This window comes from Mustela nivalis (assembly GCF_964662115.1).
Source record: "Mustela nivalis genome assembly, chromosome: 15".
In the NCBI taxonomy this organism is placed as follows: domain Eukaryota; kingdom Metazoa; phylum Chordata; class Mammalia; order Carnivora; family Mustelidae; genus Mustela; species Mustela nivalis.
The window spans coordinates 40,092,663-40,120,284 of NC_139034.1; positions in this window are offsets into that span (position 1 = coordinate 40,092,663).

Genomic DNA, 27,622 nt, shown 5'->3' on the forward strand with positions numbered 1-27,622 from the left:
TAATTAATTGTTAAGTTCTATTTCTCATAGTTAAGCAACATTAATGTTTTCTATTAATGTTTGGGCTAGTTTGAGTTACGTATTTATTTTTGCATTTTTATTTTTTCATGATATAGGACATATCAAACTACTATATTAAGTTTCATTAAAATAATAATTATTAATTGTAGTAGTTTTCTGTCACTACATAACAAATTACCACAAATTTAACAGCTTAAAACAGCACCCACTTATTAGCTCATAGTTTTATAGATTAGAAGTCTGAGCAGATTCAACTGTGCTGTTTGTTGAGGGTTTCACAAGACTGAAATCAAAGTGTTTGTCAGGTGAGGCTCTGATCTGGGGTCTTGTGTAAGAATCCACTTACAAAGTCATTCCAGTGTTGCACAGGATTCACTCTTTGCAGACAGAGGAAAAGTACCTGTTTTCTTGCTAACTGTCTGGGTTTGTTCTCAGCTTTTAGAGAACAATCTTCTCTCTTTGCTCTTGCCCATCTCCACATTCAAAGCCAGTAATGGCACCACAGACCTTTCTCTTGCTTTGTATTTCCCCTGGACAACCAGATAAAACAAAACAAAACAAAACAAAACAAATGGTTTTCTTTAAAGGACTCCTGTGATTACATCAAGCCTACATAATCTCCCATTTAATTAACTAGAGGCCATATGATTTATGATGTTAATAATAGGTATAACACTCCTTTGCCAAGTTACCTAACATAATCATGGGTGCAATATCTTATTTTATTCACAGTCCTGGGGCTTAGGGCAGGAAATCTTAGGGGAGGTTTCATAATTCTGCCTACCACAATAATATCTGGGTACTTGACCATTCTACTAAGGTATCATCATTTATTTAAGCTCTGTCTTATTATTGAACATTTATTAACTATCTCAAACTTCAATAACATTAATAAATATAATTAAAAACTATGTAAATATCTTAGGAGTCTGCTATTATTATTACCTTAGTATCAGTTGTAGAAAGGAAATTACCTGATCAAAAATTATAAGCATTAAAAGATCATGATATGTATTACTAAATCACTCCCTTTATACTACAGTGAAAAAATACTTTTTAGTTTTGTTGTTTCTGGTATACTCCAAGTTCTACCCATTACATTATGGTCTATTTATTTAAAAAACAGGAAAAAATATTGTTCACTTAGTTAATAATGAAAGTAAATGTACAGGAAGTAGTGTACACATTAGTAAGAGAAAGGACACTGAGATGCACTGATAGTAATTGAAACCCAGTTTCTCTACAAATTAGTTCTGTGAGTTTGTTAACTTCTGTATACCTTAGCTTGATCAGTTTCTTCAACTGTTAAAAGTAGATAATATTAACTAATCATGAGGTTTTTGAGATAAATAAATGTATGAAAAGTGAGTAAAATATAAGAAATAAATATATAGGGGCGCCTGGGTGGCTCAGTGGGTTAGGCCTCTGTCTTCGGCTCAGGTCATGATCCCAGGGGCCTGGGATCAAGTCCCGCATTGGGCTTTCTGCTCAGCAGGGAGCCTGCTTCTCCTCATCTCTCTCTCTGTCTGTCTCTCTGCCTATTTGTGATCTCTCTCTCTGTCAAATAAATAAATAAAATCTTTAAAAAAAAAAAAAAGAAAGAAAGAAATATATAAAGAATGAGTAAAGGTGTTCCTGGGTGGCTCAGTGGGTTAAGCCGCTGCCTTCGGCTCAGGTCATGATCTCAGGATCCTGGGATCGAGTCCCGCATCGGGCTCTCTGCTCAGCGGGGAGCCTGCTTCCTCCTCTCTCCCTCTGCCTGCCTCTCTGCCTACTTGTGATCTCTCTCTGTCAAATAAATAAATAAAATCTTAAATAAATAAATAAATAAATAAATAAATAAATACAAATCTTGAAAAAATGAGTAAATATGAGTGAGCTAAGTCTAGTTTATACTTGATTAAATGGTCATTTATATTTATTCTCTTATGAATTATTTAATGTTCTTTTTTAAAAAATGTTTATATTGAGTGAAAGTTGAGCCCTGGTAGTTGTATGTAAGTGATAAATCACTACATTCTATGCCTGAGCCTAATGTTACACTGTATGCTAACTAACTGGAGTTTAAATTAAAAAAAAAAAAAAAAAAAGTGATGTTTAGGGTTAAAAAAAATAGGCTGATTTTTACTACATTTTGTGATCTCATATATTTAAGTATATATGAATTAATTATAAGTATAAATTCATTATGTAGTCATGTATTTTTTACAATGTCAAATATTTTATTTTAAACTAAAATATAATTATTTACTCACTACTTTTCCACATTTATAAAGAATATTAAAATTGTGCACAGAAATATTATGTATTTTAATCTGTTTATTCACTTGGGCATTTTAGTTTTATAGTAATATCATTTTACCTAAAGATATATTTGTGCCTCTCCTTGTTATCTATATGTTTTGTTTTCTCCCTGTAGAATACCCATTAATCATTGATTAAATTGCCTCAGTTTATTTTTTATTTCTCTATCTCCATTCCTCATTTTTAATTCTTTACTTTTTTCTCTGAATAATGCAAAGGTGTTTTAAGCTAATTTTATTCCATTAATTTACGTATCTGCAGTATCTACTCTATTATTTACTGCTTTTATTGCTTTAAAAGTATTTCGTTGTCTTCATGACTTCTTTTTTGGATTTAGAGCTACTCATGATTTCCTTATTCTATGTTATAAATTTAACATCAATTTAAATCTCACTGGAAAGACATTTTAGCCTTTTTGGAATCTATGATCTATTTTTTAAGAAAATCTATTTCATGGGATGACATTTTGGCAGTAATTACATGCAGTTTATTCCTTTGAACTACAGTTTCTGTTAATGTCTGGTATTTTCTCTGAATTCATCCTTAGAGAATGATGGTTAGGCTAGTTCAGGATTCAGAGACTCTTTTGTGTCCTTGCCTGAATCTTTTGATTCTGGATAAAATTCAAAGGGAAATTTTTTATTCCCTATGAATTTCCATGAATGTCTCAGAGATCCAGAAGCCCAAGCGGAAGACGCCAGAGGCAATCCCAGTACTGAATATCACCTCAGAAAGGAAGAAATATTGTGCTGAGATAAAATCTAGGAATTTTCTAACTAATAACTCCAGTCATGGTTTTCTAAGAAATATTGAGCCAACTGTTAACTTAAAGGAAAACTCCCAGGATAGACTTTCACATAATTCAGTGTTGCTGGGTGAAATACAGAACTTCCACTTCAACTTGAATTCAGATAAATGGCAAACATTTTTAGTATAAGTATGTCTCACATATATTTAGTCCATACTAAAAACTTTAATGGCTGCTTATTGGAAATTTTATTAATTGGACCTCCGTTGTTTTTATTTTCTAAGTCTGGAGACTCTAAATACTATGAAGGGTAGATAACATTTAGTGCATGTTAGCTAACACATTTCATACAACACTTCTTTATTTTCTTTTGTGCCAAGGTAAGAAATCTTACTGAAATTCTGTCCAAAGTCTCCCTTCTCATCCTTGGCTTACTATTGCTTTTCCAATACAGAGAGACTGTCAATGGGCCCTTATTTTGACACTCAATTATACACAGTGTTCCATAAGAAAGTAATCAGTTTCTGATTTTTGAACACTATTCTTGCCTATATTGTAGTGAATATTCCTTATTTTGTAAATCATTGGTAATTTCAGTGGTGGTCTGGTGAATTAAGAAGAAATATATCTCAAACCCTTTCAATACCATTTTACAAACATACCCTTAAACTTCCTCAGACTTTATCACAAACTCACCCAGAAAACTTGCCACTTCCCTCTGACCAGCAAACCAGATTGATTCATGTTTCCAAATGACTTTAACTGATGGATATATTGAAATGTGCAATTTAAAAAATTCTCTGAATGTTAGGGTATCAATATCTTTCTTTTAAAATACATGATATCTCTGTATTATATATATTTTACCATGTGGTGGGAATTCAGTTAAAAAGCACAGAGAACACATTGAAAATGTGTTTTCACCCCATAGCAAAAGTGCTCCATTACAGGGATACACAGTTGAGCAAAACCCTAAAACAGCAAATATCAGCTAGCATGCACCATCTTTCTGTGGCACCCACAGTCAGGAGGCAGAGAGCAATTTACAAGCAGCAGCTAGCCATGTGCAGCAGCTGCATAGCATTACAACCAAGCTACCAAATGAAATCAGGGGGAGCTTTTTCCCATGAAATTGGGGGCAAGAGGCTATGCTTTGCTTGGTGTGGCTATTTCATTTCTGTATATATTTACTCATTTGCTTTACATTTGTTGTGTGCTGCAGCCAAAGTTTGCTCACGTAAATGAGTGATGGGACTTGACACTCTCTCAGGTTGCTGCTACTTCGGAATTTCTCCCTTGGGAAATTTGTTAGGAGAGTCCCTGTATCTGGACTTAGTTGACAATGTCCTAGAAATGGAAAATAAAAAGCCACAACCCTGGTTAAATCCAGAAAAGAAAATGGAAATGGAAAAGGAAAAGGAATAAGAAAATGAAAGGAAAGAAGAAAAGAATAAAGAAAAGAAAGAAGAGGAAGAAAAGAAAAGAAAAGAAAAGGAAAAAAAGAAAGAAAAGAAAAGAGCCTATCTCTGTGAAGTAAGTCATTCAATATGTATAGAGACATAAGGAACTAAGGAAATAGGTCATTGTTTTGGAGAATGGAAAAGTCCGTTAATGTTATCCAGTCTCAGATATGTGGAAACAGCTACAATCTTTCCGAGTTGTCTACTTCTAATCCTAAAGTGAACTTAGAGCCACCACTTAAAATTTATTTTCTATCATTGGAAAACCAATTTTTATATATCCTCCAGTACTATCTTTTTTATAGGAGCCTAAAATCTTTCTTTTGTAGACAAATAATTTACTCATGTCATTATAATTGTCATATGTTAAAGATAGGAGAATTTGATGTTCCCAAGTTGTTGAGTGAAATAGAATAAAACATTAGAAATGATGGGTAATACAGAGCTGTGGTTAAAAACCTATGTCTTGGGGCACCTGGGTGGCTCAGTGGGTTAAAGACTCTGCCTTGGCTCAGGTCATGATCCCAAGATCCTGGGATCCAGCCCCCGCATCGCGCTCTCTGTTCAGCGGGGAGCCTGCTTCCTCCTCTCTCTCTCTGCCTGCCTCTCTACCTACTTGTGATCTGTCAAATAAATAAATTAAAAAAAAAAAACAACTATGTCTTCATCACCAGAATTCAGACTCTTGTCATCACACATACACTGTCTACCCACATTTAAATAAAAGTTCCGTAATCTCTTGTTACATAATTGAGAAATAGGAATATATAGTATTATAACAGCCTCCATCTGTAGGTTATAAAAATATGTGTACCAAACTTTGGTAACTGATCTTTGTAGTTTTTTTTTTTTAATATTTTATTCATTTATTTGACAGACAGAGATCATAAGCAGGCAGAGAAGCAGGCAAAGAGAGAGGAGGAAGCAGGCTTCCTGCTGAACAGAGAGTCTGATGTGGGGCTCGATCCCAGGACCCTGAGATCAGGAACCTGCGCTGAAGGCAGGGGCTTTAACCCACTGAGCCACTCAGGAGCCCCTGTAGTTTCCTTTTTGAAAATTTATTTTTATAGTCTCTCTTGTTTTCATTCCACCTTTTTTCTTGCATCTGGAGATTAATTCCTAATCTAAATTCCTAACTCTTAATCTAAATTAAAATTTCAATGCCTTGAAAATTCCTAATCTAAATTAATATTTCTATGCCTTGAAAATAACATTTCCACCTCCACAAAAGATACATTCTCAACCTGTTCCTATTGACTCCAGAGGAGAGGATTTGAAATACATATAACATACAGTGTTACATTAGTTTCAGATGCACAATATAATGATTCAAAAATCCTTACAACACCTAGTGCTCATCACAAATGCACTCTTAATCTCCATCACCTATTTTACCCATTCACCCACCTTACTGCCCTCTGGTAACCATTACTTTCTTCTTTATCATAAAGAGTCTATTTCTTGGTTTCTCTCTCTCTTTCTCTTTTTCCTATGCTTCTTTGTTTTGCTTCTTAAATTCCACATATGAGTGAAAAAATATGGTATTTATCTTTTTCTGACACACACACACACACACACACACACACACATATCACTTCTTCACCCATTCATCTATTAACGGCACATGGGTTGCTTCCATAGCTAAGCTATTTCAGTAATGCAACAGTATATATATAAATGCATATATCTTTTTGAGTTAGCAGTTTCATATTCTTTAGGGAAATTCCCAGTAGTGGAATTACTGGATCATATGGTAATTACATTTTTTAATTTTTTTGAGGAACTTCCATACTGTTTTTCAAGGAGGTTGCACCAGTTTACATTCCCATCAACAGTGCATGAGGGTTCCTTTTTCTGCACATTCTTGCCAACATTTGTTGTTTCCTATGTTTTTGATTTTAGCCATTCTGACATGTGTGAGGTGGTTTCTCATTGATTTTGATTTACATGTCCCTGATTACTAAGGTTGAGCATCTCTTCATGTGTCTGTTGGCCATCTGTATGTCTTCTTTGGCAAAATGTCTCTTCAAGTCTTCTGCCCATTTTTAATTGCTTTTTTTTTGGGGGGGGGAGGGTGTTGGTGTTTAGTTGTATATATTTTAGATGCTAAACCTTTGTGAGATATGTCATTTGCAAATAGCTTCCTCCATTCAGTATGTTGCCTTTTAGTTTTGTTGATTGTTGCCTTTGCAGTGCAGAAGCTTTATATTTTGATGTAGTCCCAGTAGTTTATTTTTGCTTTTATTTCCCTTGCCTCGGGGGACTTATCTAGAAAGAACTTGCCTCAGCCAATGTCAGAGAAATCACTGCCTGTGCTCTCCTATGATGTGTGGTATTTAAAATGTGGGGTTTATAGTTTCCCAATGATTTGCTTAATCACCATGATGCTGCAGTATCACATGCTTTAAAGAAGAGACAATTTCTTGTATTTTGAAATCATAACCTTCCTTTCTCTAAGGTTCAAAAAAATAGTTCTGATATTTTAAAATTCTCAGAAGGTCGTAAGACAAATGTGTTACAAATTTTCATCCTTTCTAAGGATCCTCTCAGAATAATTCACCTTCCTTCTTGCATGATAATTACTAAGATTGCTAAGCATCATAATCATGTTCAATTCGGATGAGAGAATGTGTGGTAATTGGGATCTCAGACTATAGGGAGAATCTTTGCCTTGATTTTGATTTGTAGCTGATAAAGTGAATAAAGAAAAAGTGACAAACTGGACTTTAAACAAGAGCTTATTCAGAAGAGATTTATAAAGTCACAGCTTATAAATTCCTGACACGATGGAAAGCTGAATAATACAACTACTTTGTTCACTTCTTATCTTAAATGTATTATTTTTGAGATAAAGTAAATTATTTAGTTCATGATTGTTTGAGGAAGAGATAAAGTTAGTGGTTGTCTACAAGAAATTCTAGAGTTAAGAAATTCAAAAAACAGAGTTGTGACTTTATAATTTTCCTTGATGTTCTCAGGTATCAATAGCCATGTCAGCACTTATAGAATGCACCTGTCTTTCTTATTTCCCCTTTTCCAGATATGCACTCTGACCTGGAATCATAATGCTCTTCATCTGCCCAGTAGATGGTACGGTAGGTAAATTTAGCCTCCTTGCTTTGTGCTTATTTTTTTGAATTGCTTCTCTTCAAAACATTTAACAAATGGCCATTTTGTCTTTTTGACTATTTGATAAAAACCCCAGAACCCTTCCAAAAGATGGACGGGGTGGAGAACACTGTCACCCACTATAACCACCTCTTCTTTGCTCCCGTAAGTCTTAGCTGTGATTTGATTATGCATTCAAACGTTTTATTCAGTTATCCAAACTTCAGTTTGAAGCTCATATCCAGAAACTGTAAGAAAGCTTCCCACACTGCCTCCTTAGATAAAACCTTCAACTAAATTGGCCTTGCTCACATCAGCAATTGTAGTACTGAGCTCATTATTGCCCTGTTAATGCAACAGAGTCATTCACTCACCCTGGCTTTGTATTTATTCTTTCTTCTCAAAAGTAATTCAATTTCTCTCTTCTGAAACTATATTAAAATTTTTTCTCATGATCAGTACAAATGGATCAAGCAAGCTCTGACTTTTCCTGTGGGTTTAGTTCATCTCTTCTCTATGTTCCAGCTGCATTCTGTAAAGAATGTTACCCTGCTGTATGACACTTGTTCTGTTTGCTCTCTGATTGCCCACTAGACAGTCAGTGTCTGGAGAGGGAGGCTTTGCTTTATTTACCTTTGTATCCATTGTGCCTTATGTTTAGCTTGTAAGAAGTACTCAGTAAGAGAGTCTGAAGGAATTAAAAAAAAAAAAAAAAGAAAGAAACAATGAAAGAATGAGTGAATGAATGAATGAATGAATCAATCAATCAATCAATGAATATTCTTATCCACTATCTCTCTTTTCTCATAGCTTATACATAGGCAAAATGGAATATTTGGAAATAAGTGAAAAAGCCAAGACATTGATTTAATGTTCTAGTTGTGATAGACGGTTTGTTGACTTCCAGTTGAGTAGCCATTTTGCCATGCTATTCTATTATAAATACCACTGACTTTTCATCAAACAATGTTCTGACTTTAAATTTGTAGTATTTTACTGAATATTCACACATAATGAACAAGATATTAGTACCCCCTTATCAGATGAAACCTCTGAGGCTTGAAAAGGTGGAATAATTTACATAAAATAGCTCCCTAGTTAGCGGAAAACCTGTGATTTCAAACATAACCTTTCTGATTACAATTTTTAGTCACTGTTTTATATTGCCACTCCAGAAGTGACTGCATCACATTTAATGATCTTTTGTTCTTTTGCTTGTCATACTTTCTGCTTTTTATTCACAAATAATGCTGTCAAGGTAGCAAAGGTGACTAAAAACTTATATATGTACGTGTGTAAGTATAGATGTATTACAATAGGGTTTATCTTATCAACCACATGATCGTTATTACTTGTACTTCCTGGGTATATCGTGATTTTTTTTATGCAAAATTTATTGAAAATGGAAATGTACTTTTATTTCTTTAAAAAATCTGTCAACTATGAAAAATCAGTTTTGTATCAATTTTATGGCAAGCTTGCTCAAGTGAGAAAGCTTCATGCTTAGGCATTTCAGTGCATACATTACTATTTATGCTGTCATTTTCGATGATATCAATAATTTTTATTACTAGTGAAGTAGCACACAAGTAGCTTTTGGATAATAATAGTATTTTCAGGCAATATTCCAATATACATCCATTAAAATTGAGCACTACTGGTACAATATAACACATCACAATGTCCTCACTGCTTTGGTTCTACAAGCTAGTGTACACACGTTTCATTTATTTGCCCTTGCCTTGCTGCTACTATCGCTCATAAGGAAAAGTTTCCAACTCAGTTCCTTTTCTATTTAAAAGCTTCTTTGTTGTGGATTATAGTAAATGATTTAGCTAGTTGGCTATATGCTTGGTGGAGCATCCTCAGGCTTATTTTCACAGCTAAGCAAGATTTTGTTAGATGGTCTTTCAATTCAAAGGGCTGCTTTTGGCAACTCCAGGAAGAATAGTGCTGATTATTTAGAAAATTGTAGCTTTATAAATGGCCACTCTCCAGTGGCAGAAAATTAATGGCAGATGAGTGGTAAATAGGTCCATTTCATTTTATTCACAACCTGCATGTATTCTAAGTAAACGATTATAGCCTGGAAGAAGAAAACAAGGGGAAGTTTTTAAGGTGATGAAAAGTTTATTGGGAAGATTGAAAAAAGAAGTCCCATGTACAAGTGTTTCAAATTATTTTAAATAATCTAATTGTATTGTTTTCTTAGGGAAACAAAATTGGAGGTAGGCTACTAGGCAGGCCTCAGAACGCAGGAAGCAAAAAGCAAGAAATATGCATGTGTTTTGTTAAGCCACTGAAGTTTGGGGTTTATTTACTATTTTAGCATAATAAGAAAGTTTTTAAAAAGTTATTGGATGTTGATATTAATAATAAGATTGGGATTTCTTTTTACAGCAACATTCTTATTGCTGAAATGGGACATTTTCCAAACATTTAGTCGCTGAGACTTAGACTTAACCAGAATGAGCAAAATTTGGGGTAAAGTTATATCTTGTTATAATTTGCATTTTATTTTGTTTTATCTAAAAGGCCTTGAAGTGAATTGGGGGAAATCAGAGAGGGAGACAAACCATGAGACTCTGAACTCTGAGAAACAAACTGAGGATTTTGGAGGGGTTGGGGTAGGCGGTTGGTGGAGCCTGGTGGTGGGTATTAAGGAGGGCATTTATTACATGGAGCTCTGAATGCGGTACATAAACAATGTATCTTGGAACACTGAAAAAAATTAAATTAAATTTTAAAAATAAATAAAAATAAAAAATAAGAGGCCCTGAACAAATTACTTCAGATTTGTTTGAGTGTTACATTGTTTCTAGGTTTATATCTAAACATTTTTATCAATATGTAGCTGTTCTATATAAAACAGACTGAAATCTCTGTCTTAACTGATCTCAGATATAGACTGTCCATGGTTGAGATGGCTTGCCAAAAGTATCCATAAATGTGTAATGTTGATTTGACACAGACTTTACATCAATATAGAGACCTCAAAGAGAAATGCAAAACCACATCTAGAGCTATAGCTTTGAATACTGGTCAGCATAAAATCGATGTCCATTGTATTGTATTCTATGAATTAGTCTTTATTACAAAGGTTGAGTGAATTGTAATGAATTGGGACAATGAAATTAGTTATAAGGTCTGTGTAAAGTTATTACCTTAAGCCTTTAGGGTCTGAATCAATAGTCCTCTGCTCAATCATAACTGAAGTCAATGAAATGAATTCCCTAAGGAAGGCTACAGAAATGAGTGTAAGACGTTAACTTTGGGACCATTTTAGCTGCAAACTAATGAGATAATGTTTTAGAAAGAGAAGGATGATTTATCACAACTGCATGGAAATTTCTGAATCAGTTAGGTGACATTATACAGCCTCTGTTCCCTTGCTGGTGCATTGATTAAGTAAGATAACTTAAAGCTGTGGGTTGTCGTGTTGGAGGCACTTTCCAATATTATCTTAATTATCCCTCATTATGAATGTTGCTAAGCTAAGGCTAGAATGTGCCAGAGTTGTGAGGCTGGTGTTAAATAATCCATCACCACTATAATCAGGCAAAGGATAAGTTTCAATAGAGTAGGTAAGACAAGAACTTTCTTTTTCATTTTAAATTGAATAAAAACAAAATACTTCCTGAGTATGTACAGCACATATGAATGGTCCATTTATATATTCATTTCATGAATGTTGTTTTCTGAAGCATAGTTTACATAATTTTTCCTTGCATACCTTTATTGCAAAAGATCTGAGTTTACTTTAAGATTAGTAAATATACTGTTGTTTTCTAGAATAGAGACTTAATTCCATTTAATTCACTATTTACATAAATTTTACTACAAACATCTGCACTACAAAAATTAATTCTCTATAACATCAATTTTATTTAATTCATCAATGAATGGCTATTCAGACAAGAGGGATAATGCATTAACTAGTGAAATTTCTCTGTCATTAACAAATGTATCATACAAAACATATACTGTTTTGTTTCACTATTAAAACTAATGCTTATACAGTTAATCATTTTTCTTTTTTGAAGAGCTAGATTTTAGAATTTTTTTTTCTAAAGTGCTTTCTATAGAACACAAGATACTATACAAATATCTATTTTTTAAGTCTTTCTTTACAAAAACAAACACTTTGGATCAGATGTTCTATCTTTTCTGTATTGTTTTTTGAGCTCTATGAACCTTGTAGTAAAATTTTATAGAATTTCCTGAGGTGATCTACTCCAAAACAAACTCATGATCATTTCAAATGAAGCTTCTCTGCTTTTGAAAATCATTTTAATCGAATATGATTTTTTCCCTAACATATTTGGAAATTGTAAAGTATTTTTAATATTATTTGAAAGTTTACTTATTTTACTATTGCCTCTCAGTAAGTTTGCTTTCATAGACTTTATAAAAGTTATCAGGCATTAATCCATATTGATATAAATTTGGGTAATCATCCTTTCTGATGGAGGCATAATACTCTATTGTATATAGGGTCCATATCTTCTTTATCCATTCATCTGTTGAAGGTCATCTTGGTCCTTTCCACAGTTTAGCAACTGTGGCCATTGCTGCTATGAACACTGGGGTACAGATGGTCCTCCTTTTCACTCATCAGTATCTTTGGAGTAAATAACCAGTATTGCAATTGCAAGGTCATAGGGTAACTCTAGTTTTAATTTCTTAAGGAATCTCCACACTGTTTTCCAAAGTGGCTGCACCAACTTGCATTGGTGCACCAACAGTGTAAGAAGGTTCCTCTTTCTCCACATCCTCTCCAAAACTTATTTATTGTCTTGTTAATTTTGGCCATTCTAACTGGTGTAAAATGGTATCTCAATGTGATTTTGATTTGAATCTCTCTGATGGCTAATGACAAGGAACAGTTTTTCATGTGTCTGTTAGCCATTTGTATGTCTTCTTTGGAGAAATGTCTGTGTCTTCTGCCCATTTTTTGACGTGATTATCTGTTTTTTGTGTGTTGAGTTTCAGGAGTTCCTTATAGGTCTTGGATATAAGTCTTTTGTCTGTAGTGTTATTTGCAAATACCTTATCCCATTACGTGGGTTGCCTTTTTGTTTTGTTTGTTTCTTTTGCTGCAGAAGCTTTTGATCCTGATGAAGTCCCAAAAGTTCATTTTCACTTTTGTTTCCTTTGCCTTTGGAGACATGTCTTTAAGGAAGTTGCTGTGGCTGATGTCAAAGATGTTACTTCCTATGTTCTCCTCTAGGATTTTGATAGATCCCTGCCCAACATTGAGGTCTTCATCCATTTCAAGTTTATATTTGTGTATGGTGTAAGAGAATGGTTGAGTTTCATTCTTCTACACATAGCTGTCCAATTTTCGCAGCACCATTTATTGAAGAGACAGTCTTTTTTCCACCGTATATTTTTTCCTGCTTTGTTGAAGGGTCCATATCTAGGCTCTCTACTCTGTTCCACTGGTCTATGTATCTGTTATTGTGCCAGTACCATGCTGTCTTGGTGATCACAGCTTTGTAGAAAGCTTGAAATCAGGCAACGTGATGCCCCCAGTTTTGTTTTTCTCTTTCAACATTTCCTTAGCAATTTGGGATCTCTTCTCCTTCCATATAAATTTTAGGATTGTTTGATCTAGCTCTTTGAAAAATGCTGGTGGAATTTTGATCAGGATGGTGTTGAAAGTACAGATTGTTCTAGGCAGTATAGACATTTTAACAATGTTTATTCTTCAGATCCATTCTTCAGATGGAAGAAGGAATGCTCTTCCATCTTTTTGGGTCTTCTTGAGTTTCTTTCATGAGTGTTCTGTATTTCTTTGAGTACAGATCCTTTATCTCTGTGGTTAGGTTTACTCCCATGTATCTTATGGCTCTTGGTGCTATAGTAAAAGGAATCAATTGTCTAATTTCCCTTTCTATATTTTCATTGTTAGTGTATAAGAAAGCAACTGATTTCTGTACATGGATTTTGTATCCTGTCACATTACTCAACTGCTCTATGAGTTCTAGTAGTCTGGGGGTGGAGTCTTTGGGTTTTTCATATAAAGTATCATGCCATCTGCTAAGAGAGAGAGTTTGACTTCTTCTTTGCTAATTTGAATACATTTTATTTCTTTGTTGTCTTTTATTTCTAGTACTATGTTAAATGGGAGCGGCAAGAGTGGACATCCCTATCATGTTCCTGATCTCAAAGGGAAGTCTGTCAGCTTTTCCCCATTGAGGGTGATATTTGCTGTGGGTTTTTTGTAGATAGATTTTATGAAGCTGAGGAATGTTCCCTCTATCCCTATACTTTGAATTGTTTTAATCAGGAACAGATGCTGTATCTTGTCAAATGCTTTTTCTGCATCAATTGAGAGGACCATGTGGTTTTTCTCTCTTCTCTTATTGGTTTGATCTATCACATTGATTGATTTGTGAATGTTGAATCACCCTTGCATCCCAGGGATAAATCCCATCAGGTCATGGTAGATAATCTTTTAATGTACTGTTGGATCCTATTAGCTAGGATCTTGTTAAGAATTTTGGCATCCATATTTATCAAAGATATCGGTCTGAAATTCTCCTTTTTGGTGGCGTCTTTGCCTGGTTTGGGGACCAGGGTAATGCTGACTTCATAAAAAGACTCTGGAAGTTTTCCTTTTGTTTCTATTTTTTGAAACAGCTTCAGGAGAATAGGTATTATTTCTCTTGGAATGTTCAGTGGAATTCTCCAAGGAATCTGCCAGGTCCTAGGCTCTTGTTTTTTGGAAGGTTTTTGATCACTGCTTCAATTTTATTACTAGATATTGGTCTATTCAGGTTGTCAATTTCTTCCTGATTCAGTTTTGGAAGTTTTTAGGTTTCCAGGAATGCATTTATTTCAGTCTGGATGTTTCCTTCCATTCCAAATGGGTCTTTTGTAGACAACAAATGGATGGGTCCTGTCATTTTATCCAATCTGCAACCCTGTGCCATTTTATGGGAGCATTTAGGCCATTCACGTTGAGAATGATTATTGAATATTGAAAGATACGTTTTTATTGACATGATGTTGCCTGTGAAGTCCTTGTTTCTATAGATTGTCTCTATAAATTTCTGTTCTATGACACTCTTGGGTTCTTCCTTCTTTTATAGAACCTCCCCCTTAATATTTCTTGTAGTGTCAGCTTGGTGGTCACATACTCTTTTAAACCTTGTCAGTCTTGGAAGCTCTTTATCTCTCCATGCATTTTGAATGTCAGCCTTGCTGGATAAATTATTCTTGGCTGCATGTTCTTCTCATTTAGCGCCCTGAATACGTCTTGCCTGCCCTTTCTGTCTTTCCAGGATTCTGTGGATAGGTCTGGCGTTATTCTAATGGACCTTCCTTTGTGGGTAAGGAATCTCTTCCCCTAGCTCCTCTCAAGAGCTCTTGTCTAAAATTATGATTTGTCAGTCTTAGAATCAAGTGCTTTGAGGTCCTTCTAGATTCGTTGATCTAGGGGGGTATTCTTTCTACCTCTAGGACACAAACGCTGGTTTCATTCCCCAGATTGGGAAAATTTTCATGGAGAATTTGTTCAACTATATCTTCTAGTCTTTCTTTCTCCTCCCGCTCAGGGGCCCCAATAATTCTGACTTTGGAATGTTTCATGGCATCTTTTATTTCCCTAATTCTGTTTTCATGGCTTCTAAGCTTTTTCTTCCATTCCTCCTCCTGAGCCTTTTTCAGTATCATTTGTACTCTAGATTACTAATTTTATCTTCTACCTAGGTTACCCTAGCTGTTAGAGTATTTAGATTAGATTGGATCTCATTGGTAGCATTTTTAACTTTTTCCCGGGTGGCTTTCACTTCTGCCCTAATCGATCCTATGTTGTCACTAATGGTTTTCTCCAACCTAGTCATTGCCTGGATAATTGTTAGCCTGAATTCCCTTTCTGACATACTGTTTATGTCCATATCCAATAGCTCTGATGGAGAGGACACAGTCTCTGAATTTTTCCTCTGTTGGGTCTTCCTCCTCCTAGTCATTTTGGTGAGAGGTGGTTGAGGGGATATGTAGCGGAATTTATCAATCACAATCCATACAAGGTCAACCATGGAATACTTCTGAGCAATCGGATATCCCCACCAAAAAGAAAGGAAAAAAAAAAAAAAAGGGGAGAGAGAAAGAGAGAGATAGGGGAAAAAAAAAAAAAAAAAAAAGAGAGAGAGAGAGAAGATCCAGCCAGAATGGACCCCAAAGATAAGACTTATAAGGTATTTAAACAAAAACAGACAGACAAAAAGACAGACAGAAGTAAATGACAAGAAAAAAAAAGAACCCAGCCAAAATGAACCCAGAGGATAAGATTTATATAATACCAGAACGAAAACAAATACACAGAAACATTGACAGAGGAAAAAGATGAGAGGGTTGTTATAAATCCTTGATGTGGGCAAAAAAGGTTATTTTGATTCTTCCTGGGTGTATCTTGATATATTTGTTAAAGGACTCAACTTTCCAGAGATAAAGAAAGATTAAAACTGGTTTATATATATCAGGGTAGTATTGATTAGGAAAAGAGGATTACCTTGAAGCTAATACCTACATGTATATTAAAAAAATAGGAAAGAAAAAGAAAAATACAGGTATATGTATGAAAAAAGTTCAACTTAAAAGGTTATTAGGGAATATGTTGTATTAAACCTCTAGTTGTAATATTAAATAGGTTAAAAACATTAAAAAGAGTGCTCGTTTTAGCAGCACATATACTAAAAAAAAAAAAAAATTAAAAAGAATAGTGAGAATGAATTAAAAATAAAAGTTTATCTATGAAATATACAGGTTTTAGTCCAATACTGGGAGCTTAATATATTGTTTTCCCTTGATATTGGGGTTTTATAGTTTTATGGGGACTCTGTGGTGGTTGTCCTCTCATTCTTTTGGCTGGCTTTCTGAGGGAGGGGACTGCTGCATTGTTTTTCAGTCAAAACAATTGGGTTGAGTCCTCCTGCTCCCTATCATTTGACTGGGCTCTGTGGAAACCGGTTTTTCAGTCTTTTGTTCTCTGGAGGTTTTTGTTCTTTGGTGCCTTTTTATGGCTTTTTTGCTTTTTGGAGGTTTAGTGGAAAGCAAACTGTACCCACACCTCCCTCTCAGAGAGAAGACTCAGTCTCCTTCCCTCTGGTTGGTCCAGAACACACAGACTCCTTCTCTATAAACTCTGCTAAGCTGTGCAATCTTCCACAGGCAGTGCCCGTCCCCAGCCACCACCTCAGGGGGTACCTGAAATGCCTGTTTGTCTCTGCAACCCCATGCTACTAAAACTGTGAGTGATATAGGTCCAGGGAGCACACTTCCAGTGGCTGCCTTTGCCAGGACTGCTGTCTGGGGTTCAGATCTTAGGGTTTTGCAGGTTGCTGCCTGCTGAGAGATCCTGACTGGATATCTCACTGAGTTCCTTCAAGTCTGGGCTGGGAGTGTTCAGACTCTTGGCCCATCCTAGAGAGTGCCACCTAGCACCTGCATGGACCACTCTCAGGTGTTGGTGGGGAGCATGATTCAGACCACACTCCCCACCAGCACAGTGGGGAGTCACGCAGTGAGCATAGAGTGTAAAAGTCTGTGGTTCTAGAGAGCTTCCCCCAGACTCCCTCATGCAGGGTTGGGAATGCTCCTGGCTGAGCAGCGGTGCAGGCCAAGCAACCCTAGGGCCTCTGGGAGCGGGAACTGGAGGCTCCACTGCCATACTCTCTCTGGCACAGGTGGTTGCTGGAGGTGGCCGTCCTGGGTCTGTGGGCATAGGCCTGTGCCTGTGACCATCCGATTCTACCAGTTGCTCCTTAAGATGTTTTGCTCTTTTTGAGTGCTTTTAACCAGACTCCCAAGTTAATGGTGGACTCCAATTACAGGGCACAAATTTACTCTGAACTTCAAAAAAATAGTCTCAGGACTATTATTAAGTAGAAAAATATTGTTTTTTATGAGATGACTATACCAGCTCCTAAAAAGAAGTAGATAAATATATAGTATTATTATTAAAGAAATGTCTATACCTCTCTATATTATAAGATATCATATATGATATATGATGAAAATATGATAAAAATAAGGGCATAGAGTAGTAATGGCAGTTATCAAACATTTAGATAAATAAGGGATAGTGAATGAATAAGTAGGAGTAGAATGCAACTGATATGCTTTTTTATTGTCCCTACTCTCAGTACTTTATTCCATTTTCTTCATAATATAATCATTGATAACTTAGATTTCTCATTTTATTGGTTGTTTTTACTATTTTGATGTTTCTATATTTTTTTCTCTTTTTCTTTGTTACTTATACTTGGAATATTTTAGACATTTTAGTACGATGTCTGTTGGCAAAATATTATTCAGCTATTCTTTTAAATTTTTTAATTATTTAAAATATGGCTTCATCTTGAGCAACAAGATTGTCTATTAACCATTGAGAGGTAAATTAGGCAAACTTCTGCATTTAAAGCTATACCTGATAGACAAGAGGTCCTAATAAATGTTTCTCAAATTATTAACTACATATTTTCCATGTCACAACCTAAGGAGGAGGTTTTGTCATTTGTCACTCAGTGCAGTCATTTTAGTGGTAGACTGTTTCTGACATGACAATGACTTGAAACGACAAAGCTATCTGATACTCTGATGTCAATCAGCATCATTATGGGATCTGTCTAGATCTGAAATTTATACAGCACTACATCAAATAAATTTTTTTTTCTTTCTTTTTTTTTTCATAGTGTGTTGGAAACTAGTCTAGGATAGCTGGAAGGGATCTTACTAACCAAAATGATTGCCACTCTGTTTGAAGGTTTTCCCGTACTATAATAGAGTATATATCAAGTCCCTTTGTTGTGGTCATATTCTGAGTATTAAAAAACGCCACACCTCTGAGCACTGCAATTCCTTCATTTATGTTTTAATTGCTCACAAATATTAATTTTAGGAAAGTTAAAAATTATGAAAAACTTAAAAGAAAAAGAAAATTCCACAGTTTAGAGACATTGTTAACATATTACAATTCAACTCATTATCCATGTGTATTTGTGCAATACAACTTATCTAGATCAGAAATGGGACTCAGTTAGGCTGACTTCTGAAAGTGGCTACAGTCTTCAAGGTACACAGGATAGACTGATTCTCTGTCACTGGACACCTGTCAAAATATTTTACTGTCACATAGAATTGGGGGAAAATGAGGCTGCTGGTAGAGCCCAGAAACATAGTTGGAACTGACTTGATTCCCAGATCTGCCAACAATTACAACTGTGACCTGGGGCAAATTATTTAAAATGTCTTAATTTCTGTTTTCTCAGAGGACAAAATGGTCCTAATAAAGTCCTAACACATAGATTTGCCATGATTACACAAAAAAATCAATATAAAATTGTCTGTAAATGTGAATTATTACTATTATTTTTATTCCATGGTTTGATTTTTTTCCTTCAGAGGAAAAAAACAGTTTAACATGCAAAAGCTGCACAAAATAATCTTAACTCTTGTTCATTCTGATATGGTATGTTATTTTCAATTTGATACATTTTTATTTCAATTAAGGTTTTCTAATGATCAGCAACAGAATGTATTCCACACATATTAATGTCTCATAACCCATGATTTGTAAAGCAGCGTTCTGGGGAGAATAATGTGTTTTGTACTAGGGGGTAAGATATGGGAAACTATCTGAGAAATAACACATCAAGTGGGAGAAGGGCAGTTAACTCCAGCTATTTTAGAGGTAAATGATAATTGCACTGGCAGTGACCACAGGTCATTGTAATGAGTAGTTAGAACAAGGTGGTTGGTTCCTGCAAAGATGACAACCCTTATGCATCAGGACCCGCAACAGCAAGGAAGGACATGAAGAATAATGAATAAGGAAATTAAACACCACTGTAAAAGCAGTTCTGATAATAAATGAAAATATGAGAATAGTTCCCTGATTTTTTAGGCACTGTTACAGAGCATAATAAAGGAGGAGGCTACTGTGCAAACACTAGACTATTTGCCACTCAAGCTGATGGAAGCTCATGCTATTGGAATTCAGACTATAAATTTAAAAAGCTATGTATAATTTATATTATAAGAATTTAATGTATTTAACATAGTAGTGGAGAAGTTTGGTTGAACACAATGTGTGCACATGCACAAGTGCATCTGGACTTATATTTTTTCTTTATTTTGCATTTATTAATAAATGTAGACATTTCCCATGTAATCAGATATTATTCTATATTTTAATACCATATTTATGTAAATATACCATAATGTATTTACTCAAATACTATTGTTTATTTTTTATATGCTTTATTTTAATAAAATTAAAGTGATAACATGTCCTTTTCTGGGGGTAAAATTTTGTGCAAAATAAAGATGGTTTTATTTTGGGACGCCTGGGTGGCTCAGTTGGTTAAGCAGCTGCCTTCGGCTCAGGTCATGATCCCAGGGTCTTGGGATCGAGTCCCACATCAGGCTCCTTGCTCGGCAGAGAGCCTGCTTCTCCCTCTGCCTCTGCCTGCCTCTCTGTCTGCCTGTGCTCGCTCGCTCTCTCTCCCTCTGTCTCTGACAAATAAATAAAATCTTTAAAAAAAAAAAAAAAGATGGTTTTATTTTAAGAAGAATTTCCTAAAATAATTGCAGAATCAATTGAAAATAAGATTTTGATAATTTTTGAAGTGTCATACCCCCCAAAACCTTATGTCCTCATTTAAATAAGATTTTTTTTTTCTTCTTTCATATAATTAAGGCACGTGTGAGCAGCAATGAGAGTAGTTAGAATGAGTGGATGGATCCACATATGTATTGGGCATTATATGCATATAGAAGGTGATAAGGAAGGAAGGGTGAGGAGGGAAGAAGGGGAAAAGGAGGGCAGGAGGAGAGCAGTAAGGTTTTGCCCCATGGATAATTCCAAAGTACATATATCTCTTGAGCCCTAGTTGCCATCTCAGTGCAGCTGTTAAGTGAGTATGACCAGTGGCCTGATTACATGGTCAATATATTAACTGGTACTTGAGGTGCATGTGCTCACAACACCATGGGACTATTAATTGTACTCGATGAAGAAGAAACATAAGGTACATCTTAGTGGGACATAATTTTTCAACCAATTATTACTGAAATAATAATGAAGAAAAGATAACTGTTGATTCTATTAGTTAATTCTAAAATAAAAGTTACAACAGTTAATAATTTTTCTTAAATAAAAAGTGAGAAGAGATCTAAAGTTTCTTCTATCCTCTCCTACCCAGTTCAGACCTAAAAAAGAAATTTAAAAAAAGGAATAAAAAGCAAACATCACATAGGGTTTGATGAATAATTTTGTCTTGGCAATTTAAGTTGGATGCATTGTATAGAGGTATCAGTTTGTAAGGAAGAACAATATACGTAGCAAAGATCATCTAAAAATACTATTTAAGATAACTGCTCACATTTTAATACTGAAATATTTAATGGGACATTTGAAATGAACTTTCAACCCTTTATATTTTACTTTTATATAGCTATATTATTTTGCTTAATATTCATTGGATGAAAATTGCCACTTACTGGCAATAGTAAGTTTCCAACTTCTTTTTTAGTTATATGGGGCCCCAAATGTTTAGCTATGTTAATTCAGGTGGAATAACCTGATTATGATAGGAGTCAGAATGGGAAAAAAAAATTGCTTTCAACTATTTTGTGTACCTATATACGGAAGGTAGGTCTGCTTTCTTCCTCATCACTATCTTGAGATAAAGCTCTCTATTTAAAAGGAATTAAGAGGGGTGCCTGGGTGGCTCACAGTGAGTTAAGCCTATGCCTTCGGCTTGGGTCATGGTCTCAGGGTCCTGGGATCGAGGGTCATGGTCTCAGGGTTCTGGGATCAAGCCCCGCGTCTGGCTCTCTGCTCAGTGGGGAGCCTGCATCCTCCTCTCTCTCTGCCTGCCTCTCTGCCTACTTGTGATATCTTTCTGTCAAATAAATAAATAAATAAATAAGTCTTCAAAAATAAATAAATAAATAAAATAAAAAGTGTTAAGAGGGCACCTGGGTGGCTCAGTGGATTAAAGCCTCTGCCTTTGGCTTAGGTCATGATCCCAGGGCCCTGAAATTGAGTCCTGCATCTGGCTATCTGCTCAGCAGGGAGTCTGCTTCTCTACCTCTCTCTGCCTGCCTCTCTGCCTACTTGTGATCTCTGTCTGTCAAATAAATAAGTAAAAACCTTAAAAGAAAAAAAAAGAGTAAACATCTTGAGAAAAATATATTTTAATCTTCAGTATAGTCAAATTAGTTCTAAGATCATATTTTACACTTTAGATTTAATTATTAGAAAAATATCCAACCATCAATATGTGTATTATATGTCTTACATTCAAATGACCATCTCACCAGCAAGGAAGGAAAATGACTTGTTTTATTTTGATTATATCAGTTAATAAAGTCAAGATTATGAAAAAAAAGTTTACTGTAAATCTCATAGCACAAAACTTTGGAAAATTAATACTTCTTCATAAGCTACAAACAAGGCTGACATCTAAAACCATGAAGTTTCCTCAGGGAGTTACTGCTGAAAACCTTTCCCCCGATAGAGCCAATGTCCAAAACAACTCCCCACAAAATTTCAAAAATGAGCAGTTTCAAACTTGATATTAGTAGATTAGTTCCAGGTTTGTGTGCAGTTTGCAACAACCTGCTGTTGCTCTAGTATTTTCAGTAATATAAAGTAGCCAATAACTTCTTAGATCTTTATCAGTTTATTTAGGTGAGTTATAGAATGAAAGTCTCTTTCACTACTACTGTGAGCTGCTCAGTGAAGCTAGTCCTAATGAACTAGGACTGTAAAATCAAATACGAATTTTTTTACTGATTAAAAACAAAACAGAGGCACCAGAAAACAAAATGTAAGCTAATGAAACAATATTACAAATTTGAATATGTAAAACCATGTCCTCCAGAGACTAAAGTCCCAGGAAAGAAACTTATCTGTGGAGGCTGGGAACTAATTTTTCTGGTCTCAGAATATTGCTGCATCTGGCCAGAAGTTTCACTCTTTTCTACAACCTGTAATTTGAAATTAATTACTTATTTTCTCTCTTTTTTTAATTATTTACTTTTAATTTTTTATTATGTTATGTTAGTCTTTAAGTTTATCTATGCTACTGTGGCTCTGCTTTGGTAAACAGGTCATTAAGATGAAGCTTCAAATTATGGATCTAGCAGTTACTTCATCTAAAATTTTCCTCATACCCTATTTTTTTGGTGTATGATATATATGTCATTCGTTAAAAATGTAAGATACACATATGAAAGTTGTGAAATGTGGTCAAATGCATACTTGTGAATCACCATGACATCTGAGAACAAGGTATCTCCATGATCTTGCTTGTGTGTTTCTCTCTTATCTCATCAACTCGCCTCTTTTATAAATTTTGTCTTTAGCAGTTCTTTACTTCTATTTTGAAATTTTCAGCTTGATATAATTTCAAACTTACAGACTATTTCACAGAAGCTTACAGGAATTCTCATATACTCCTGGACCAGATCCATCCGTTATTTGTATTTTCTCCCTTTTTGCTCTATGGGTCTATCTATCCATAGATACTTACACATGTGTGCATATCACTCTAAATAAATCATTTAAGAATAAGGTAGAGGCATTATGTATGGCCTGTAGCCATAAATGCTCAGTGTGTCTTATTTGAGAACAAGGGCATTTTCTTACATCCTGAGCAGTTATCAAAATCACAAAACAATACTGAAATAATATTATTATTTAATTTGCAATCCATGTTCAAATAGCCATCACATATCCCAATAATGATTTTTATTGGGATTAATAATAATTACTATTAAAAGTAACTTATTCCCTCCAGTCATGGATTGAATTCAAAATCACTTTTTAGAAGGCACGGCATAAAAAAGCATGGTCAGTAATAAGAGCATTGTACACTTCTGGTGAGCACAGCATAATGTTTAAATTTGCCAAATCATTATGTCATACACCTGCAACTAATGTACCATTGTGTGTCAGCTACACTCAGATAAAAAAAAATGTTCTTGAAGATCAATTTTTACATTTAGTTGTTTGGTTTGTCTTAATCTAGAACAGCTCATTAGCCTTGCATCGTAAGTTTTTTGGGGTATAGGCCAGCTGTTTTGTATATCTCTCAATCTAAGTTCTATTGATAGAACCAGGTAACATGCATTTTTATTAGGAATATCATGAAAAGGATGTGTGCTTCTCAGTGTATCATATTAAGAGTCATACAGTAGAAGTTTATTGCAGTGCTGCATTTTAGCATTTAAGATTATGTCCATCAGTGTTTTTGCCTGTATGGTTACTTTCATCCTCTTTTAGTTTAATAAATATTTAGGGGGAAGGTATTTTGAGAATCTTAAATATTGTATTTCTCACTATAATTTCACAGCATCCATTGATGTTTTTATAACTTCATTGAACCTACTATGGTCAATGTTTAGTGTTTTACTACAAGGAGAAACATTCTTTTTTCTCCACTTATTTATTCCTTCATTTATTTATATAAGTATCTTATATGTTCTTACTTAATTCAGTGATAAAAAACATCATTATTTATTTTGATGCTCAAATTCTCCCAAAATTGGCAACTGAGAGTTACTTTATTTTTATTTTTTTAAAAGATTTTATTTATTTATTTTTTATTGATTTTTTTAAAAGATTTTATTTATTTATTTGACAGACAGAGATCACAAGTAGGCAGAGAGGCAGAGAGAGAGAGGAGGAGGAAGCAGGCTCCCCGCTGAGCAGAGAGCCTGATGCAGGACTTGATCCCGAGACCCCGAGATCATGACCTGAGCCGAAGGCAGCGGCTTAACCCACTGAGCCACCCAGGCGCCCTTATTTATTTATTTGATAGAGATCACAAGTAGGCAGAGAAGCAAGCAGAGAAAGTGAGAGGGAAGCAGGCTCCCTGCTGAGCAGAGAGCCCGATGCAGGACTCGGTCCCAGGACCTCGAGATCATGATCTGAGCCGAAGGCAGTGGCTTAACCCACTGAGCCACCCAGGTGCCCCATCTGAGAGTTACTTTAAACTAGCACCTGTATTCTACTGTCATGTTACCATCATTCTTTGAGTTATTTACGGGCTTTCTATTCTGTTCCAATGATCTATATATCTGATTTTATGCCAGCACCATGCTATTTTGTTAACTGTATGTTTGCAGTATGTTTTGAAATCAGAGTGTGTGATAACTCCAGCTTTGTTCTTGCTCAAAGTTGCTTTGGCTGGTCAGGTGTTTGTTTGTTTTTTGGTTTCAAATGAATTTTAGAATTATTTTTTTTCTATTTCTATAGAAAATACCAATCGAATTTTGATAGAGATTGTATTGAATCTATAGATTGCTTTGGGGAATATAGACATTTTAACAATATTAATTATTCCAATCTATAAACACAGGATATCTTTCCATTTATTTCCATCTTTCTAAAATCTTTGTTAAATGTGTGTATTTTTCAATGTACAGGATTTCATCTCTGGTTAAATTAATTCCTAAATATTTTAGTTTCTTTGATGCCATTGTGAATGGATTTTTTTCTCTTATTTCTTCATGGATAGGTTAGAGTATGGAAAAGTATAGAAATGTAATCGTTTTTTTTTTTTTTTTTTTTGCCAATTCTACATCTTGCAACTTCACGAATTCACACATTAAGAGTGTGTGTGTGTGTGTGCGCGTGTGTGTGTGTGTGTGTGGTCTCTAGTATTTTGTATATATCAGCTCATCTCATCTGAAAAAAGACAATAGTTTTAATTCTCTTTTTAATTTAAGTACCTTTTTTTCCCTTAATTTGTCTGATATTCCTAATACTTTATCAAATAGGACAGGCAAGAATGGATATCTTGTCTTGTTCTGGATCTTAAGGGAAATTTTTCAGTTTTTGCCATTGACTGACTTATGGGTTTTTTACTTTCTTATATGAGGTAAGTTTTGAATATAGCTAATTTATTAAACATTTTTATCATGAAATAGTAAATGGAATTTTGTCAAAATTTTCTGCATTTATTGAGATAACCATATGATTTTTATCCTTCATTCTGTGGTATCACATTGATTTATTTGTACATATTAAGCCACCCTTACACCTAGGAATAAACCTATTTAGTCATAGTATAAGATTCTTTCAATGTGATTTTGAATTCTGTTTGCTAGTCTTTTGTTGAGAACTTTTGCATCTATGTTCATCACAATTATCAGTCTGTAGTCTTTTGTTGTGGTTATTTTGTTTGGCCTTGATATTAGGGTGTTGTTGACCTCATAGATAAATGTGAGGTATTCCATCTTCTTATATTTTTGGAAGAGTTTAAGAATTTTTATTAATTCTTCTGTTATAATTTAACCATGAAACCATGTAGTCCTGGGCTTTTCTTCATTGGGAATTTTTTTCATTACTGATTCAATCTCCTTTTGTGTTACTGCTTTATTCAGGTTTTCAATTTCTTTTTTTTTTTTTTTTTTTTCTTAATTGGTAGGTTGTATGCTTCTACGAGTTTATTCACTTCTAAGTTGTCTCATTTGTTGGTATATATTTGTTCATAAGAGTCTTTTATATTCTTTTTATTTCTATGGATCAGTTGCAATATTTCCTCCTTCATTTTATTTATTTGAATTTTATCTCTTTTTTCTTAGTCTAGCTCGTTTGTCTATTTTTCCCAAAAAAACCCTTCTTAATTCAACAATTTTAAAATTTTCCCTTCTTGTACTGCTTTTGTCACATTCTGTAAGTTTTAGTATGTTGTGTTTTCATTTTCATTTGTCTCAAATTATTTTCTGATTTCCAACTTAATTTATTATCTGACCCAATAGTTGTTAAGAGTATGTTTTCAGTTTCTGTGTTGGAAAAGAGACTTGGAATGATTTCAGTCTTATTAATTTTGTTAAGACTTTGTTAAAGTATTTTGTAACCCAATATGTGGCATATCCTGGAGACTATTTTCTGTGCACTTGAAAACAGAAAGTATTCTGCTGCTATTATATGGACTTTTATGTATATATCTGTTGGGTTCATTTGTTCTATAGTGTTATTCAAGACTGCTGTTCCCTTACTGATTTTCTATCTGGATGATTTATCCATTATAGAGAACAGAGTATTGAAGTCTCCTTCTATTACTGTATTGCTGCCTATTTCTCCCTTAATATCTGCCAATTTTTTTTTTTATATTTAGGTGCTTTGATGATGAGTTCATATATATTTATAATTTATATCTCCCTGTTGAATTGATTCTTTTTTCATTATATAATGACCTTTTTGTTTCTTGTGACAGTTGTTGACTTAAAGTCTATTTCGTCTGAAATAATTTGAATGGAATATCTTACTACCCCCCCCACCATACACAGCCCTACCTTCACTTTGAACCTATGTATGTCTTAAATCTAAATTAAATCTCTTGAGACATCAGCAAGATGAAGAATAATCCATCCCCCTCTAATATCCCCTCTCAACAACAATTTGGCATCCATCCACAGTCAAAAGTGTCTTTGGAGGAACTATGGGACACAGGTAGGAAAGTGGAACCCTGGAGCAGGCCAGGACTCTCTGCCATGGTTAAGGAGCCCTTGGTTCAGGAGCCCTACCAAGCTTAGTCAAACTATAAATCCTGAAAGGACCCTGTACCAAAACTGCAGCCCACCCCAGCCATAGCTGGAAAACAATCCTGCTGGCATAATGACCTAAAAGGAGACACTTCCATCTGTATCCCTGGAGATCCTAAAAATGACCTATACTTTGTTCCAGCCCTCTAATAACCACAATATGTCAGGAATCCTGAGGGCTGAAAATCCCAGAAGACACTCTCATGCCCAGAGATCCTCTAAGGGCTCTGATGACATGCCAGACACTCTCAGACACAGCCTATAGCAGTACTGCAGGCCAAAGGACCTAGCAGGGAACACTTCTGTCTACATCCCCTCAAATTCTGAAAGAGCCCTGTAATCAGACCCAGCTCCTTACCAGCCATAGTCCACAAGCATCTCTGCTGTGACAGAGAAATGCTCACATCTGCAG